General features: G+C 47.3%; 1 long non-coding RNA gene across 2 annotated transcripts in view; it reads left to right on the top strand.

Annotated features, from left to right (window-relative positions):
- Positions 1–17,927, top strand: part of LOC140215997 (uncharacterized) — a 55,376-nt gene extending 37,449 nt beyond the window's left edge. Inside the window, exons 2-3 of one of the 2 annotated variants that reach the window (XR_011892638.1) lie at positions 11,510–11,812; positions 17,642–17,927. This is a non-coding gene — a long non-coding RNA (uncharacterized lncRNA). Of the gene's footprint in view, positions 1–11,509; positions 12,030–17,641 lie in introns of those variants that run through there. The other variant, XR_011892637.1, reaches the window with a different exon arrangement.
- Positions 17,928–19,285: the final 1,358 nt, after the last annotated feature.

The raw sequence follows: 19,285 nt of genomic DNA, 5'->3' as shown, positions 1-19,285 counted from the left end.
CTGCTCTGTGCATGCTTGAACCGGCGGTCGCTACGAACCCCAATAAATCTCCTTTATAAGTGGTGGAGCCGTGCTGGGTAACGTTACATTCTACCATCCTGGAACTCCGTTCTCGGACGCTACCCTCAGCCATGCCGGACGCCGACCAGCAGACTCTTCGATCGCCACCCGTCCCTTGTGCTGGCAGCGTTCGCCAGCGTGAGCCTCCTATCTTCAACGGAACCGACGACAACGACGTTGAAGAGTGGCTGTCGTCCTACGAACGGGTGAGCGTTCAAAACAAATGGAATGACTCTGATAAACTGGCTTACGTATTATTCTACCTCGCGGGCATGACCAGTCTCTGGTTTAGAAATCACGAGAGGGATATCCGAACGTGGTCGGCGTTCAAGACGTCGATTACAGAAGTATTTTACCGACCCGCCGTCAGGAATCTCCGAGCCGAGCAGCGTTTTCTTACACGGGACACGGGTGAGACATTCACCAGCTATATAGAAGACGTTCTAGATTTGTGCAGGCGCGTGAACGCTGCCATGACGGAAGCGGAAAAGATCTAACACGTCATGAAGGGAATCGATGATGACGCGTTCCAGATGCTTCTGGCCAAGGACACGCGCACTGTTGGCGACGTCATCAGCTTGTGCCAGAGCTATGGTGAATCACGTAAGCAGCGAGCTCTGACAAGGCGACATCCCACACCAAATGCGGTGTCACTCTGCAGCCTGACCACCGGCCCAGAACAAGCCTCATTGTTAACCCAAATCAAGGATTTTGTCCGCGAAGGAGCGCACGACAGCTATCTCTGGTGTCCGTCACTCAGGAGTCTGCCAGCACTTTGCCGTCTCATCTCCTTAACGTGATCCATGAAGAGGTCGCGGAAGCGCTGCCGGCTGTTCACCAGCAGTATGTCGTGACTACACCGGTCACTTATGCTACGGTTGCTGCAATGGCCCCTCGCACTGTGCCCGTGCGTCGCTTCCAGCAGCCTGTGCACCGCCCTTCCCCTCCCGTCCCCTGGACCACCACTGCCGTCGCTAAACCGTGGCGTACGCCGGACAATCGCCCTAAATGCTTCGCATGTAGGTATCCCGGTCATGTCGCAAGGTTCTGCCGCCGCCGATCGCAGGCGTTCGATGACGATCGCCGAGCGCCCTATGGGCCGCGTGATTCAAGTGCGCCTTACGGACCTTTCGACCCATCGCCAGCTCGCTCCCAGACTGATCGCCGTCCTCGCTTCGAACGCCTTGATCACCCTCTCCACGTCGCCTATCACTTTCCCCTATGCGTTGACGACCCATCGCTAACGAAGAGGGAAACTAGACGACGCAGTTCCTGAGGCAAGAACTGCGCAAGTGTCGACATGCCGAAGGCCTCCTCCTTTACCTGCCGATGTAATCGATGTGTTTATCGAAAATGTCGCTACAGTCACCCTCGTCGATACCGGTGCCGCTATTTAAGTTATGGATGCCAGGTTTTGCCGTTCACTTTGTAAAATGACGACGTCTCTGTCTGGATTGTCGCTTCGAACGGCGAGTGCTCAACCCATTTGCCCTACCGCTGCTTGTACTGCCCGTGTGACCATACAGGACGTTTTGTACACGATTGAATTCATAGTTATTTCATCGTGCTCCCACGCCGTTATTCTAGGATGGGATTTTCTCTCACGTCACAATGCCATCATCAATTGCGCTCGGGCTGAGATTGAACTTTTCCGCCTTGGTGACCTGGCCTCCGTCGATGCTCATCCTGCCGCTAAAATTGTCGTGAAAGAAGACACCTGTATTCCCCCGTGCTCTTCAGCATTCGTACCACTCTGCTGTTGTACCACATCCGACGGGACGGTCTTCTTCATGCCCTCTCATCACTTTGTTACCCGAAAAGCGCTTCCTGTGCCCTTTGCAGCTCTTGATTTTGCCGCCGGTGTTAGCACGATGCCCATTTACAATCATCTTTCATCGCCGCTATCACTGCACCGCCGCGAATACCTTGGTGACGTCGAGTCGGTCGATTCAACGCGAATTGTCTCCGTCCTCGACGAAGTGCCTTCTACTGCCGTCCATGAACTGAGTGCCCTCTCCGTACCCGACTCATCATGGACTGGTGTGTTCAGCCCATTCATCGCCGAAGATTTGACGCATTCGGTAGCGATCTCAACTTCTCGCAGTCCTTCAGCACTTCCGCCATTCTTTCGACGTTGCGCAAACATCTCTTGGCCGTGCATCGACGGTCGAGCATTGCGTCGACACTGGCTCTCACTCACCGCTGCGACAAACACCATATCGCGTGTCCGCTACGGAACGTCGCGTCATTGCAGACCAGGTCGATGACATGCTCCGTCGAGGCGTCATTCAACATTCGCAAAGCCCATGGGCCTCTCCCGTGGTCCTCGTCACAAAAAAGGACGGTTCCATCTGCTTCTGTGTTGATTTTCGACGGTTGAACAAGATCACGCTGAAGGGCGTCTACCCATTACCACGCATCGATGATGCTCTGGACTGTTTGCAGGGAGCCAAGTACTTTTCTTCGCTGGATTTGCGGTCAGGCTACTGGCAGGTTCCGACGGCTGAGGACGATCGCCCAAAAACTGCCTTTGTTACACCAGACGGCTTGTATGAATTCACCGTCATGCCTTTCGGACTTTTCAATGCACCTGCTACGTTCGAAAGAATGATGAATAATTTTCTGCGTGGCCTCAAATGAAAAATCTGTCTTTGCTATCTTGACGACATTGTGGTGTTCGCCCCTGATTTCGCAACGCACCTGCTGCGCCTCCAGCACGTACTCACTGGCTTGACCAACGCCGGGTTGCAACTTAACCTGAAGAAGTGTCGATTTGCTGTTCGTCAGCTCATAATCTTAGGCCATGTCGTGTCAAAGGAGGGCATACGCCCGGATCCCGAGAAGCGACGTGCCGTTACTGCATTCCCAACACCTACCACTATGAAAGAGCTACGCAGTTTTATCGGCCTCTGCTCTTACTTCTGGCGATTCGTTCGAAACTTTGCGTCAATTATATCGCCTCTCACGCAGTTCCTTGGTGGCGCTAGAGATTTCTCATCATGGTCTCCAGCGTGTGGCGACGCCTTCACAACCTTGCGCCGTCTTCTCACGACGCCACCCATCCTTCGCCATTTTGAAGCTCAAGCGCCAACCGAAATCCATACCGATGCAAGCTGTGTAGGCCTTGGCGCTGTGCTGGCACAGCATCAAGCTGGCCACACAGAATTCGTCGTCGCATACGCGAGTCGCACGTTAACCAAGGCGGAGACCAATTACAGCGTTAGAGAAAAAGAGTGTTTGGCCATTGTGTGGACGCTTGGCAAGTTTCGCCATATTTATACGGCCGATCGTTTGACGTAGTGACCGACCACCACGCACTATGTTGGCTGTCGACACTCAAAGATCCATCGGGCCGCCTTGCCCACCGGGCACTGCGAATCCAAGAATTTGACATCCGCGTGGTTTACCGTTCCGGGCGAAAGCACTCCGACGCTGACGTGCTATTCCGATCGCCGCTTCCCTCGAAGGCCAGTCACGACTCCTCCTGTGAGTGCACATTATCCTCTCTGGACGTTGACACTATCGCTGCTGCACAGCGTAATGATCCCTGGGCTGCATCTCTGCTCGACCTTCTGTCGGATACGTCGAAAGCTCCGGCGTTACGTACGCTTCGGCGCCAAGTTCCTCATTTTGCGATTCGAGACCAGCTACTATATCGACGCAACTATGCCGCAGAGGGACGCACCTGGTTACTCGTCATTCCGAGAATCTTGCGATCAGAGCTCTGCTCCTCGTTCCACGTCGATGCTCAGTGTGGCCACGCGGGAGTCTTCAAGACCTACGAAAGACTTCGACACCGCTATTATCGGCGGTGAATGTACGATTTCGTTCGAAAGTTCGCCCGCTCTTGTCATGAGTGCCAACACCGCAAAGCGCCACCGCACAACTCCGCCGGTGAACTCCAGCCTATACAATGCCCATCCCGACCCTTTGATCACGTGGGCATAGACCTCTACGGGCCACTTCCGCTAACTTCTACCGGCAACACGTGTATAATCGTTGCGATAGACCATTTAACCTGTTATGCGGAGACTGCTGCTCTACCAAATGCTACAGCGCAGGAGGTCTCCAATTTCATACTTCGCCGTTTTCTCCTTCGTCATGGAGGTCCACGTGAACATTTAAGCGACAGAGGCCGTGCCTTCTTATCTGAAGTCATCGAACAACTGTTTGCTGAATGCGCTATTGTTCATCGTAAATGCACTCCATATCACCCACAGACTAACGGTACTACGGAACGCTTCAATCGAACTCTTGGTAACATGCTCGCCATGTATGTCTCACCTGATCACTCTAATTGGGACCTAGTTCTTCCGTTTGTCACCTACGCCTACAACACCGCGACTCAGGCCACTACCGGATTCTCACCCTTTTACTTTCTTTACGGCCGTCATCCTTCGCACACAATTGACACCATTCTGCCCTACCGGCCGGACCCATCCGAATGCCTGCCGATCTCGGAAGCCGCCAGACACGCCGAGGAATGCCGCCAGCTGGCCCGCCGATTCACCTCGGACGACCAGAACCGTCAAAAAGCCGTTCACGATGCCCAGAACTCGACTCCCACTTTTCTCCCGGGCGCTCTAGTCTGGTTGTTAGTGCCACACCGCACGCCTGGGCTCGCTACAAAACTCCTTCCGAAGTACGACGGGCCATACCGCGTTCTCGAGAGAACATCACCCGTTAATTACCTGGTTGAGCCGCTAACTCCGCCGTCCGACATGCGACGTCGTAACCGCGAAGTCCTTCACGTTCAGCGTCTCAAGCCGCATCACCATTCTACCGTCCTTCCAGAAAACTAAGTCGCCAGGATGGCTCCTTTATTTCCGCGGGGCCATTGTAAGGAAGATAACGAACGTGCGCACAGAGTCAGCAGCATCGGCAGCATCAAGCGCGTGGTAGAGGCTCGAGCTCGGGAACTGCTGGGTGCATGCTAGAACCGGCGGTCACTACGAACCCCAATAAATCTCCTTTATAATATTACGAATCAAACGTTGAACCCATGATGTTGTTTATTCGTTAGGCCAGTCTGCTAGTACGAATAGATAAGGATTGCTAGGAGCATTACGAATGGCTACGAGCAGTTTTCACGTATCGACTGGTGAATGCACGTGCACATTCGGAGAGTACGGTGGCTGCATGACTGTGCTACTGGGGTGCCATCATTACCATCTGAGCCTGGCTCATGCGCCCGTGCCATGGGAAGCCAGCCTGGGGCCGGAGCAGTTCAGTTGGTCTGCGGCTCCAGGTAAAAGGTCGTCTCTTGAACGGCTGTTGCACCATATGTCGTCTCTGAGCGCCTGAGCTGGCCACTGGTTCTGAGGCCACGACCATGAGCGCACTTTTGGTGCCCGTAACGTGGGGCCAGCTGGAGATTCTCAGACGATAGGCATCAGGGCTTCTCGTTTGTTGGCATAGGTTATTGGCATTTTGACGGTGGTGGTTGTGGTGTCTTTTGTGGTTGGGTTACCGCTTCTTGTGCGGCGTTATCTGTGGGCACATGTTTTCTTGCGTCATGTTTGTCTGGGTTTCCATGGAGACGAGCTCCTCGGCACGCAACGCAGTGTCGGTAGACGGTGAATAGCAACCCGGAGTCTCGACTGTGGCGGGAGCTGGAGCCGGTGGAGCCAGTGAGCGACAAGAATCGATGGCCTCGTTGCCTTTGAGCCAGATCACCGCCTTGTGCCAGAACTTATCGGCTCGGCTCGCGAAAATGGCCGCCGCCACGCGAGCGAGTCACGAGCGCGCGCAGCCCGCGGCACTGACGTTGATGACGTTGGACGTTCCAACGTTTAGCGATCACAACGCCGCGAAATCTGTCACTAATTTTCTGGATAATTTGGCCCTTTCCATGAACGTTTCAAGTGCCTCAAAGCTTAGGAACTAAGTGACTGCTTAATTGTCTGTGTGGCGCGGCGCGAAGCGCATGGGCCCTCAGAGATTGGTGGCATTTCTCTCGATGAAGGAACGCCCCAATGGAAGGTGCATTCCGGGACCACCGGAACGCATCTGGAATGTGGCGCGTCTGACATTAAATTTTCGCAAAATCGGAATTTTCCTTTGTGTCTACAAGGCTCCAAGTCGGCTCTACATGCGTAGAGATGGATTTTATTCCACCATCACCAAATTTTTCAAAGCCTTGCTCGAAAGAGCTCTCATTTGATATGTGTTTTGTAGCGCGTGTACAATAGATTGATTTGGCTCAGATATATTCACCTTCTGCAAGCGTGGACGTTTAGCCCAGTGAATAAGACACTCGGCCTTCGAGCATGTAGTCGTAGGTCAACACCGGCGACGTTGTTTCGAATTCATTCGATTTTCCTTTATGGAACGCATCGCGTTGCGCGTTAGCAACCGATAGGCCAATTTCCTGTGTGAGTCGCCTAAGAATTCTTATGCAAAACAGAACAAGCAACAGATGCACAACTGAAGGGTGCGATTTGCTGCCGCCGTCATGCTTACTGTCTAGCGAACTGAACATGTCTTTGAATTGTTCTAGTAAGGCGAATACTCTTTGTAATATCGACGGAAACGAGCATGCTTGTATGACATGAAGACGGAATTATATTTTACTTTTGGCTTCGAAAGTGATGCAAGAATTACGTGCGGAAAGCAGTGGGGAATGAAAGACGGCGATAGCGGAGAGAGCACGAGGAGGAAAGTGGAGGGGGAGGCTACAGTGAGAGCATGAGGCGGAAAGCGGAGGAGGAGAGTATGACAAAAGGGTCATGAGAAAAACAGAGTGCCGCTCGGGACTACGAGATGGCGCCATAGTATTAGAGCGCAGCCCTTTTCTGCCCGTTCCTGCGTTGAGCGCCGGCGCAATTCGGCGTCCCTCAGCGTCCCTCAGCCTACCTCGGCTTAACAGAGCGAACGAGCACAGCGAAGGGAACGTTGAGCGCGGCGGTCGGTGAAAAACGGCGAGAGCGAAGAGAGCGCCAGAAGGAAAGCGGAGACAGACATCTTGAAGCACCAACAGCACTGACGTCTACGCATCTCTTAACAATAACAACCAATACGAAGAGAAATGTGACCATAATGAAACGCGGAGCCCATGGGGATACAATAGGTACGAGGTGCTCCGGGGTATTTGGAAAGGTGTAATCGTTCTAGGACTTACTTTTGGAAATGTGGTTGCTTGCTTGAAGTCTGCGGTACACTCGGGACTCGATGACAACCAAAGGTCAGTGGGAAGCCTCGCATTGGCCGCTCACGGGAAGAGCACAAAACAATTTGTGCAGGGTGATATGAACTGGAAAAGTTTGGAAGTGAGGGAAGCTCAACGTAAAATTGATTACGAGGAACGACTGAGGAATATGGAGGAAAGTAAATGGGCTGGGAGAGTGTTTGTAATGGAAAACATTGATTAACAGTAGAGAAAAATAACTAGGAAGCTACGCGAACGGTATGGTGAGCAAGCGGGCGGCGAAGCGCAGGATAATACAAGCCTTTTAGAGATGGAATGCTTTCTGCTTGTAAACTTCGCAGACAAAATATAATCTTAACTGAAGCAGAAAAATAAAAGATGGGCTCAGCCATGAAATGAAGTTCTTACCGTGTGTAAATATGTTGTGTATAAGCGGTTGACCTGATGGAGCAAGGATGTGAAGGGTATGCAGTGAGTGTTCATTATGACTGGGATAAAAGCAATACGTACGTATAATGGCCACGAGCTAGATGCTTCTATCCTGACTGAGAGTTGGCCTCATGACAGCATTCCTGATAACGACGTTATACCAAATTCGCATGAAATTATTCTCCTTGACCGCTGTACAAGGGGAGGTGGTGTTGCAATCGTAATCAAAATGGGTTAGACTACTAGTTGGTATGCCACAACACGAATGTAGAAATGGCCTGGCTCGTGCTCAGGGTTTTCAATCTCAGCACTTTTATCAGTGCCGTCTACAGGCCATCGAATGCTGAGATAGCCATGTTGGAATCGCTACACGATTTCCTTGGCGAACATAGCAAACGCTACACTCATATCATTATGAGCGGCGATTTCAACTTACCTAAAACGAACTGGGATTTTCTGTGCGCCCAGCCTTCCAGTTAGAATTAACCTCCTTATATGGCATTTTGCTACAATCTCAAGCAGGTGGTGTGTGCCGCAACGAGAATCACGCCAGACACAAGCTCGTGCCTCGATTTCGTTTGTGTTTCTGACACGGTTAGTCGGCTTGGTTTCACAACGAATATTCTACCTGGAATGTCTAACAATAACATGGTACTTTTTACAAGCAACTTCAGACAGCCCGAGACGCGAGGGACAAAACACAAATTTTTTTACTTTAACCACGTGGACGACACTAGTATTTTAGACTTTGTGGAACTGAACTATGACACGCTATATAGTATGGCTGCGGATGGCATTCCGAGAGCTGATAATTTATGGCTGAGCTCCAAGCACTCGGTTCATGAGTGTATACAGAAGCTTGTCTCTCTTAAACTTTGGAAAGTGAATAGCTCTAACCCTTGGATTACACGTGAAATCCTTCGCCTAAAACGCCGCGTGAAGCGCTTGTGAAGTGCTCGTTCACAGAAAAGGTACAACTTGCAGGTTGTTTGAGAGGAGTTGCGTAAGAAGATTAGATTGTCAAAGACCAGTTTTTTAACATCAGTATGTACAGCTACCTTACTAGCGACCCACAAAAGTGTTCGAGGCGCCTAGCAGATAAGAAACAACCTGGAAGCGACACTTTGCTGAAGAACTCTACCGTTACAGACACACGTATAATAGCGTCAGCTTTTAATGACCAATTTTCCTGCGTATCTTTGCCAACACACACACACACACACACACACACACACACACACACACACACACACACACACACACACACACACACACACACACACACACACACACACACACACACACACACACACACACACACACACACACACACACACACACACACACACACACACACACACACACACACACACACACACACACACATATATATATATATATATTGTTACGTGTAGCTGAAGCAGAATATTATTTACAATACAGGGAAGCTAACGGAGGCCAAAATGGCGACGCTATATCAAGCCGCCACACACGTCGTCTTCGTCCGCCTCAATGCAGCCACACTGTGGCGGCTGTTCCGTAGTAATATATATATATTAACTTGTCATAGGCGAACAGGGAATGTTTTCAGCACTTCTTCATGTCGACACATGGAAGGCATCCGGACCGGGCGATATTACAAACTGCTCTTTTTACAGATACGCTGAATGGTACGCGAAATCTTTATTTCTTATATTCAGCACGAGTCTGCATAAAGGTGAAGTTCCTAAAGATTTGAAAATGCAAAGGGGATGACAATCTACAAATCCGACTACAAGTACTCTAGCGAATTATAGGCCCACTTTTCTGTTGTCCACTGCCAGCAAGGTTATTGGACACTTTATTTTTAAACACGTTAGCTCATTTTTGGAGAGCGAGAACTTTTTCACGAGCAGCCAGCTTAGTTTTCGGCGTGGCCTATGGACGGTCATGCAACTGATTCATATCACCAATGAATTCTTCGTGACGCTGGACAAAGGTGGACAAATATACGTAATTTTTCTCGATTTGCAGAAAGCGTTCGATCGCGTGTCTCATTTTACTTTAATGGCGAAACTTAGCAGCCTCTTAAACAATAACCAACTCGTAATGTGGCTCGACTGTTAGCTTTTTCACAGCCATCAATACGTACAAACATATAAATCGAAGTCTCATACAGGATCAGTGCTTTCTGGGGTTCCTCAAGGCTCGATCCTTGGCCTATTCTCATATATCTCAATGACCTGGCCGTAGGCTCTCCTATGCACAACCGTTTTATTTTGAAGAAGACTGCATTGTCTACCACAACATCGAAACAATTGAGGATCAAGTCGCGCTAACCTAATGGCTATCTAACTAACTAATGTAACTAACTTAAAAAAGTTACTAACTGGAGCCATGTGTTATAGATGACTTTGAACACCTCAATATGCGCTCAAATGACAATAACACGTAAAAAAAAAACCACTTCCCTACGCATACACTGTGGACAATAACCAAATCACCTTTGTTAACTAGTTCAAGTACTTGGGTATAATTATTGATTGCGCATAAAGTTGGGACTCCGATATTAAAAACATCGTCTCTACAGCATCAAAACGACTGTGGTTTCTCAGGGATCGCTTGAAGCACCGTAAAAGTAAAACAAAATTTGTTGCATACATGTCCCTCGTACGCCTGTTAGATGTGCACGCAGATGTAGTGTGGAATCTACGCACCAAAACAAAAGCTAACCGCATAGAACGTATTAAAAAAGAAGCGCTTCGCTTTGTTTACAGTGCTTATGGTACACACGTGTCCATATCTGATCTTTATAGGCGGTCCGCTCTTTGCACACAGGAATCACGGCGAAAGTTGCACCACCTAAAAATGCTGTTCAACATCATTATCAGCCAAGTAAAACTAGATTTCCAGGCCTACATGCAAGTTAACACGTTCCCACATGTACCGTAAGAAACACAGTAAAGCTATTTCAGTACCTCAATGTAGAACAAATGCGTACAAAGGTTTCTTTTTCCCGAGGACCATTGTTGAATGGTACGGGCTGCCGAATGAGGTGCTGAACCTGTCAACGTCGGAATCTTTTTTAAGAGCCCTTGTTCCTTTCTTGTGATTGCTGCGCGTTCTATGTTACTCCTTAGAAAGTGCCCACAGGGTAATAAGTGTTGATCCTATATCGTATTACTCGTGTTGGTCTTTGTGCATTTCACTGTTCTCTCTTCGTGACAGCACGACAGTGATTTTTACCAAAAATAACTTATAATGCAATGTACCCACTCCTGCCTTGGTGGTCGAAAGGTTGCTGGCAGTATTGAATAAATAAAATAAATAAATAAATGTATACTCATCGATGGTTTCAAGGAGAATAATTAAATGAAAGCAAATAATAATTTGTATTATTGGTAAGTTACCTTGTTCCGAGTGAAATGAAATAATTACATGTTGCCGGCCTGGGTGGCCCCTTTAACTTAGACCTACCTAATTCAGTCTTTAAACAATGTACAACACGTTACCAAATTGCACAAAGATTAACCAGTACCATGACAGGCGTGTTCCCTGACTCAGCCATGACAGCAAACATGGATGAACTACTTGAGACCGTTTGATGCTTCAAGTACCATACAGGCGTGTTCTATTTTAATTATATTTCCCTATATAAAAAATAAGCTCGCACAGAATCTGTGAACTATCGTAAGCTCTACTCAATCTATTTGAGTGAGTGGGACATGGAGTGCGCATTTTATAGTAACAACTTAGCTGCTTAATGCGCAGCCACATTTTAACAAACGTGGTTGACTATGATGTGCCTGGAGCGGTACAATTCGACTACTGCCGAGTGGACATGAGAGCAGCGCCTTCGGCTACGCTCCTAATCGTCAAACTTTTGCCATGCAGGTCATTCAAGCGCTCTTCGCGCCATGGTTATCGGCTGTGGTCAGTGGCTGCTCAAGCTTTTTCACCCCGCTGTCAATGACGGCCCCTTCGATTGGGCGGCCGGACGAAATGTCACCTGCGCCCACCTGCTGCGTGGTTGACTATGATGGGCCTGGAGCGGTACAACTCGCCTACGGCACAACAGTGCAATGGACCACTCTATCAACCACCGAGGACGATTTAAGCTGCCGGCAGGCCAGCGTTCCCTTCAATGGGCATGGGAGCTTCGACACCACTCCTAATTGTCAAACTTTCGCCATGCAGGTGTGTACCTATTTTTCCCTGTATGCAAATAAAAGCGACAATCATTGTTTGTTGCTGTTCCCATGCCCGCATGTCTTGCGCGAAACCTTGTTGAAGTGCTTTTCTATGGCCTTACTGATATTGTGCTGCGGGGATATTGAATCTAGCCCTGGGCCCACCACTAGAGCAGATGCAGTTCTTGATATGGAATCTTTACCAAAAAAGCTGGCTGAACAAATGGGTGCCCTATTTCGGTTGCTCAAAGATGTTCACACACGCTCATTACAGAGTAAAAAATTCCAAGCCGAGCTATCAGCCGACACAAAAAGCACTAAATACGGACACAAAAAAACATTGAAGCCCAAGTATACTATAACCAAACCAGACTTGACGCCCTAGCAAAAACAAAAATCATGTACAATAGACGACCTTGGTGCACAAATTACACAGATACAGTCAACTGCTGACTTACTGGCTGTACAGAACATCCTCTTGCAGTCACGAGTTGATGAACTGGAAGATCGGTCACGAAGAGATATTCTAATATTTTATTGTTTGCCTGATACCAAGGAAACATGGCATGAAACGGAAACAAAATTAATTCAAGTACTAAGCGAAATCGTAGATTAATTTCCAGCTGGTTCGATTGAACGTGCTCATCGTCTGGGCACTCTGTCACCAAACAAATGCCGTCCAGTTATTGGGAAATTCGTGAACTTTAACACAAAGGAGCTGCTACTTTCCGCACGCAAGCTGTTGAAAAAAAAATTAATAGTGTCTGAAGATTTCTCTCCCGCCACCCGTGTCACCCGAAGAAAACTAACCGAATTCACCAAAAAGCGTCCCGGTTGCCCACCCTTCCTACTCAGCTACAACAAGCACATGATTAATAAGAAACGCTACACTTACAACGCAATCACGGATAGCATCGAAGAAATTCAAGTCAATGAACGCACTGAGCCGCATGAGCACGTCATTGGCACTGCAAATGCTATGTTCTATTAAGGCGAGAGGGGCGGTGGACCGCCATTCACACAACTGTCTATCATATACACCAATGCACAAAGCGTCGTCAACAAACATAACTAATTGTTGTTGGTGATAGATTCTTGCTCTGCGCACAATGTTGCTCTTTCGGAAACTTGGCTCTCTCTTAACATACAATATCGCAAAATCTTTCATGGAGCTTCACATTCTAACATATACCGAAATGCGATCGCACTGCATCTCGAGGTAGGGGTGTACTACTTGCGGGTTCAAATGATATTCCTTCATCGAGCATATCAGTTAGCACAAACCTCGAAATCATCTGGGAATCAGTAAAAATTGACCATGGCAAACTGGTTTTAGACGTGTGCTATAGACCCCCTTCTTCATCTTCCTGTTTTTTAAATGAACTGCATGACGTCCTTAATACGATTTACACTCGGTTTTCTACATCACCCGTTATACTTTTAGGGGATTTCAACTCCCTTAATATGATATGGAATACGAACCATCTTACCTTAACTCCGTACTCAACCGAACCACAATAATTTTTGCATATGTGTTCTGCCTTTTCGTTAGCCCAAATTGTTGCCGAGCCAGCCAGATTATCCGCTGCTGCACCGCACACACTTGACTTAATTCTAACAACTACCCCTGATGTTCTCTCTGATGTTACTTGCTATCCTGGAATTTGTGACGACTTAGTGCTAAACTTTCACGTCGAAACAACCGCGCCAAAACGCTCAAAACAACACAAAACTATTCTTGACTACAACAGAGCAAATTTCGACGCCATCAATACTGAACTGCATGCATTCACAGGCGTCTTCTTGCATAACTTCGGCAGTAACTCAGTGCAATCTAATTGGGACACATCCGAAACTAAAGCGCACGAACTAATAAAAATACATTCCAAAGCGAGTCACCACCACCCATTCGCAGGCAACGTGGTATAAAATCCATTTTAAACGGCTGTCCAAGAAGAAAAAAACCTCTGTATCGCGCAGCCAGGCTTTCACCTTCTAATTTACGTTGGGATGCGCACAAGACTGCATCTGAAGCTTATCTTGCAGCCATCAAAAACGCCAGAGAAAACTTTTTATCTGCAATGCTTCCGTCGATGCTAGCCTCTAACGTAAAGAAATTTTGGCGCACCATTAACCCTTGGCCTCACGACACTATCACCTTACATGATTCTTCTTACGAACCCGTACCCAACAATCTTTGTGCGACCCTTCTTAATCAAACGTTTGTACAGAATTTTTCCTCTGCTTCTTCAAATGAATTACTCCTGGTACAAGCGTGCAATTACGTAGCTGTGCCTTCAGTTCGAATCGACTTATCTGGTGTCGCTAAACTTATCGACGGGTTAAATAACTCATCTCTCGGTTTCCGCGGTATTAACACCATATTTTTGATAAACACGAGTGCCTACTGCTCGATTATATTAACAAAAATATTCCAACAATCTTTGCACACGGGTACGCTCCCCAAAAGATGAAAAATAGGGAAGGTGATTCCAATCTTTAAATCAGTCAAAGACATTCCTTGTAATTATCGCCCTATTTCTCTCACCAGTAACTGTTGCAAAATACTAGAACATGTATTCTACAGTAACTTCGTTACCTTTCCGTAATCAAACTGCTTTTTAGCGCGGCTCAACACGGCTTTCGCCGAACATATTCATGTGAAACGCAACTTACATGTTTTACTCACACATTGCACCAAATCTTAGATCGATCATCTCACGCCGTTTGCATATTCGTGGATTTTTCAAATGCATTTGACAATGTCTCACATAGACTACTGCTTCATAAACTAAATCAACTAACTTTAGGCACTACCTTGTTGAAGTGGGTTGAAATTTTTCTTACATATCGTTTACAGTTTGTTGTCACGAATCAGTGCTGCTCTGCTTTTATCCACGTTTCTTCAGGCGTTCCCCAGAGATCGGTTCTTGGACCGCTTTTGTTTCTTATCTATATCAATGACTTGGCACCTCTATTAAAATGTAACGTTCTTTTATTTCCTGACGACTTTGTTATTTTTCGCGAAATAAGAACTGTTAATGACACTACCCTCTTAGAGTTCGATCTTGATGCTGCTGCTACCTGGTCCAAACATGGTTAATGGAACTTAACACTAGCAAATGTGAAACAATGCATATTTCTCGCACTAAGTCCTCCACATCTCCTTTTTACCTTAACAATGTTCAATTAGAATCAGTCACCTCGTACAAATACCTTCGAATTCACATCACCACTAACTTAACCTGGAACGTTCACGCCGAACATATAATTAGCAACGCAAACCGCATGTTAGGTTACTTACGTCGTGACTTCCTTAGAACGCCATCGTCACTTAAACTATTACTGTAGAAAACACTAATACGCTTGAAGCTAGAATACACATGCTCGATATGAGATCCAAGTCAGGATAAACTTGTAACGGCACTAGAACTGGTTCAAAATAACTCCGTTAGGTTTATTCTGTGTAACTACAATCGAACCGCTAGTGTTACTGCCATGAAGTCTAATCTTGCCCTCCCATCCCTGTCTGCGCGCCTCCAAATTTCCTGATTAACACTTTTTCATAAGTTGTATTAACATCCTTTTCAGCGCGACCAATTTATCTCTAGGCCACATTACCGATCTCATCGCATCGGCCATAAACACAAAGGTGGAATTGACATTTGCAAAACTAAGCATTTCTTTCACTCTTATTTGCCCAGGACTAGTCGCGATTGCAATTACCTTCCTTCTGATGCTGTATCTATCAGTTCCGAAATTTTCTAGCTAACAATCTATAAACACGGTCTTAGTAATGTTGGTCTTTTTCACATTATTGTGCTAATATTTTATGTATTTTTTCCAATGATATAGCTAACATTGTATTATGAGCGAATGTTGTATTCTTCTATTACGCATAGCTTGTATATTAACACCACTCCCCTTAGTAATGCCTTTGACAATGAGAGTATCATAAATAAATAAAAAATAAATAACATAATTTACACACTGGCCAGTACTTGTATGTTATCTGAAAGCAAACTAAGATTATGAAGTGACTAAGCTTCGCATTGAGTTCAGCAACCTCACGTTCTGTGAAAAGGTTGATGTATTAAGTGGTCTTGTGTGTCTGCCTGAGTTGGTAGCTGCTTTAACATACACATGAAATTGAAATGTAGTGACGGCTCGTATGGCACAAGATAGGGCAGCCCAAAAAAGTAAGGAAGGATTTATTGCCATTTTTTTATCTTTCTGCGAAACCAACGAACAGTTCATCCGCACATCATGAATAATATTTCATTCCTTCCCGCATTGCTCCCCATTGTACAGACCTTATTGCAGTGCTGCCTGTGGAGGTATATAACAGACATGCATAGTAATATTACCAAACAAATCAAAGCTGCGGTAATTCAGTACATTGAAAGCAACGTTGCAAGAGGCTTAGATAATGTAATCCTTCTACATAGGGGTTACCTTAGTGTCAGCAGCGTTCTTTACCACCTGTACACTGTTACGCCTGGACTATGCAGTGGCACCAGGCAGTGGTGTATTCCTGCAGGCATGCTAGAACAGCTTGGCTATGCACAAACATCCCTTTCCATCAATCTGATGTCAAGTGGTGCACACCTGGTGTCAGGATATGCTTATAACCATAACAGCCTAGCATTAAAAGAAGCCTTTGAAATGCAGTACGCTCAGTTTTCCTAGCGTAAGATTTTGCATTTACAGTGCAAGACCATTCGAAGGACAGAAAGGAAACAACACGAATGCTTGTGTGTGACCTCCCAGTCGGAGCGCTAGTAGTTTTTCGTGGATTTAAAAATTAAAAGAAAATGTGATTATGGGGTTTTACCTGCCGAAACCATATATCAAGGTGAGACGCGCCGTAGTGAGGGACTGCGGAAATTTGGACAAACTAGGTTTCTTTAACGTTTGCCTAAATCCAAGCACGCAGGTGTTTTCGCACTTCTGCGTACTCAAGAAAATGACGCGAAGCCGAAGCTACTTTTCTAGCGATCAGCTCTCTGTGCTGCAGATCAAATATATATATATATATATATATATATATATATATATATATATATATATATATATATATATATATATATATATATATGCACTATTTCTGCCCGAAAAAACCACGCATGTTTTATTTAGTGCTCAGAATGATTAGTGCAAAATATTGCTAATGAGTCAGGCATACACGTAGTTACTGGCCCCGTGCTCTTCACACTGACCGCTATTATAGGGACCGAGGGTAATTTCACTACAACAATGTATAAGTCAGCGAGCGAAAGACCTGAGAAGCGTTCGGACCGATGGCAGGAGCCAAAGTAGCTTTTCTTTTACACCGAAGCTGTTTATCGCTCGGGTTCCTCGCATTTTTCATGTCCGTTAACAAATCTGTGAGCAACAACGATCATCATCAGCAATGGCTCGTTCCCCTGCTCGCGCGCCCGTCGTCGTTGTCTTCTTCCATAACTGGCTCTGTTGCTGCTCATCATGCTTGCGTTCCCATGCTGCCTCTGCGAAGGCACTGACGGCGCTGGCCCAATGCCAATCGGTACGGTGATTTCGGTCTGAAATTGTTTGCCTCAATATATCACGAAATGAGAACACGAAAATATACAACCAGTGTAGACCACGAATGAAGGCGGATGCATAAAAATAAATGTGTGTGCGTACCATTCGTCACGATCGCCACCGACCAAGACAATAAACGTGTTCGTACCTTCGTTCAAAATTCTTTGTCACCTCTGTATCGTGTGCTACACTGCTTAGCGGGTTACCCACCTTAACAGAGTGGAATGGCTCATGATTTTTATTCTTTTTGAATTTCCTTCTAATCTCGCAGCGCACAGCACGAGGTAAGAGAAACACGCGCCGGAGCGCGCCCTATATAAAAGGTAGCCGAGGAAGATGACGATGGCTGCTAGAGGGCTCCCCCCCCCCCTCCGCACACCCTTGAGGAGAAGAACAGCGGTGCAGCGGTCTCCAAGAAACAGCCTTTGATGCTGGCGCTCGCGTAGATTCGTCGTTTCAGCGGTTGTAAAGTCGTTCAAAGCGGACAGTGATGGCGAGCTCGCTGGGTAGGCTGGTTTGACCCTGTCTACCCCACGACTTCTACACATCCCATCAGGTCGATGGTAAGTTTTTTTTTCTATCCACTTCACTACCTTGAAAGGGCCGTCATAGGAAGTCATAAGGAATGGCCGGATTTGCCTTCATGCCGTACGAAAACGTGGCTAGCTGTAGGCATGTTTTCGCTGGCAAAACCATAACTTGAGGATGCAACCCTACTAGGACAAGGACGCTATCGTGCAAACAGCAAGAGAAGCTGCTGAATATACCTGTCCGAATCGGCCGTGTCAGGAATAGCCGGGGCGGAAAATTCACCCGCCAACCGCAGCGTTCTGCCATAGACCAGCTTCATAGCTGTGCAGCGAAGATATTCCATGAAAGAGGAGCGGCTGCCTAGCTGGACAAGAGGAATGCCTTCAGTCCACGAAGGGCATTCCAGGCGGGGCATCAAGGCGGCTTTAAATTGACGGTGAACATGTTCAACCATTCCATTTGCCGATCGGTGATACGCGGTAGTATGGATATGGCGGACGCCAAGCAGTCGTACGACTTCGCGAAACAGATCACATTCGAACTGTAGGCCGCGATCGCTCGCAACAACGCTGGGGCATCCGGCCTGCGCTATTCAGCCACTGACGAACACGGAAGGCACTACAAGTGCCATTATTTCAGTGAGAGGAGATGTTTCGGGTGAGCAGGTATAACGGTCTACAAAAGTGAGTATGCAGTGAGAACCGCGGGAAGGTGGCTGCGGGCCAACGATGTCGATGTGAATGTGATTGAACCGGGCGTCAGGTGGTCTTAAGGAGTGAATTGGCGACTTCGTGCGTCCTACGGTCTTGAGGTGTTGACAGTGCAGGAATTCACGAGCCCAGCGGCACACGTCGGAGTTCACACTCGGCCAAACAAAGCAGGAAGTAATTAGACGCTGGGTGGCACGAGCTCCGGAACGATTGGCGCCGTGTAGCTTGTCAAATACATGATGGCAGGGTCGGAATTGAACAAATGGGTGTGTTCGACCCCTGATACGTCGCAAGTGATAGCGCCTAAAGAATTGAAGGAGCACGCCAGACAGCACTAATAAGGTATCAGAGGACCGCAGGATCCGAAGCTAGACGTCTAAACGTTGTGCCGCGGCAATTTCTTCGTAGTGTGGCCATGAATGGGTGGCGTCGATAGAGGATAAGGCATCTGTGGCTATGTTGAGTGAGTCTCCAATGTATCGGATGTCCACAGTGAACTGGGAGATGAAAATGAGGCGCCGTATCTCTCGTGCGGTATAAGTGTTGTGATTACTGCGAAAAGCGAACTTCAAAGGCTTGTGATTCGTGAAGACTTGAAAGCTTGTTCCTTCCAGCAGGTGTCGAAATGCCGGACGCCCAATTATAATACAGGTAACTAGCGATCGAACCTGCTG

This window comes from Dermacentor andersoni, chromosome 2 (assembly GCF_023375885.2).
Source record: "Dermacentor andersoni chromosome 2, qqDerAnde1_hic_scaffold, whole genome shotgun sequence".
Classification (NCBI taxonomy): Eukaryota; Metazoa; Arthropoda; class Arachnida; order Ixodida; family Ixodidae; genus Dermacentor; species Dermacentor andersoni.
The sequence above is the reverse complement of the archived record's forward strand: the minus strand, read 5'-3'. Positions and strand labels throughout refer to the sequence as shown.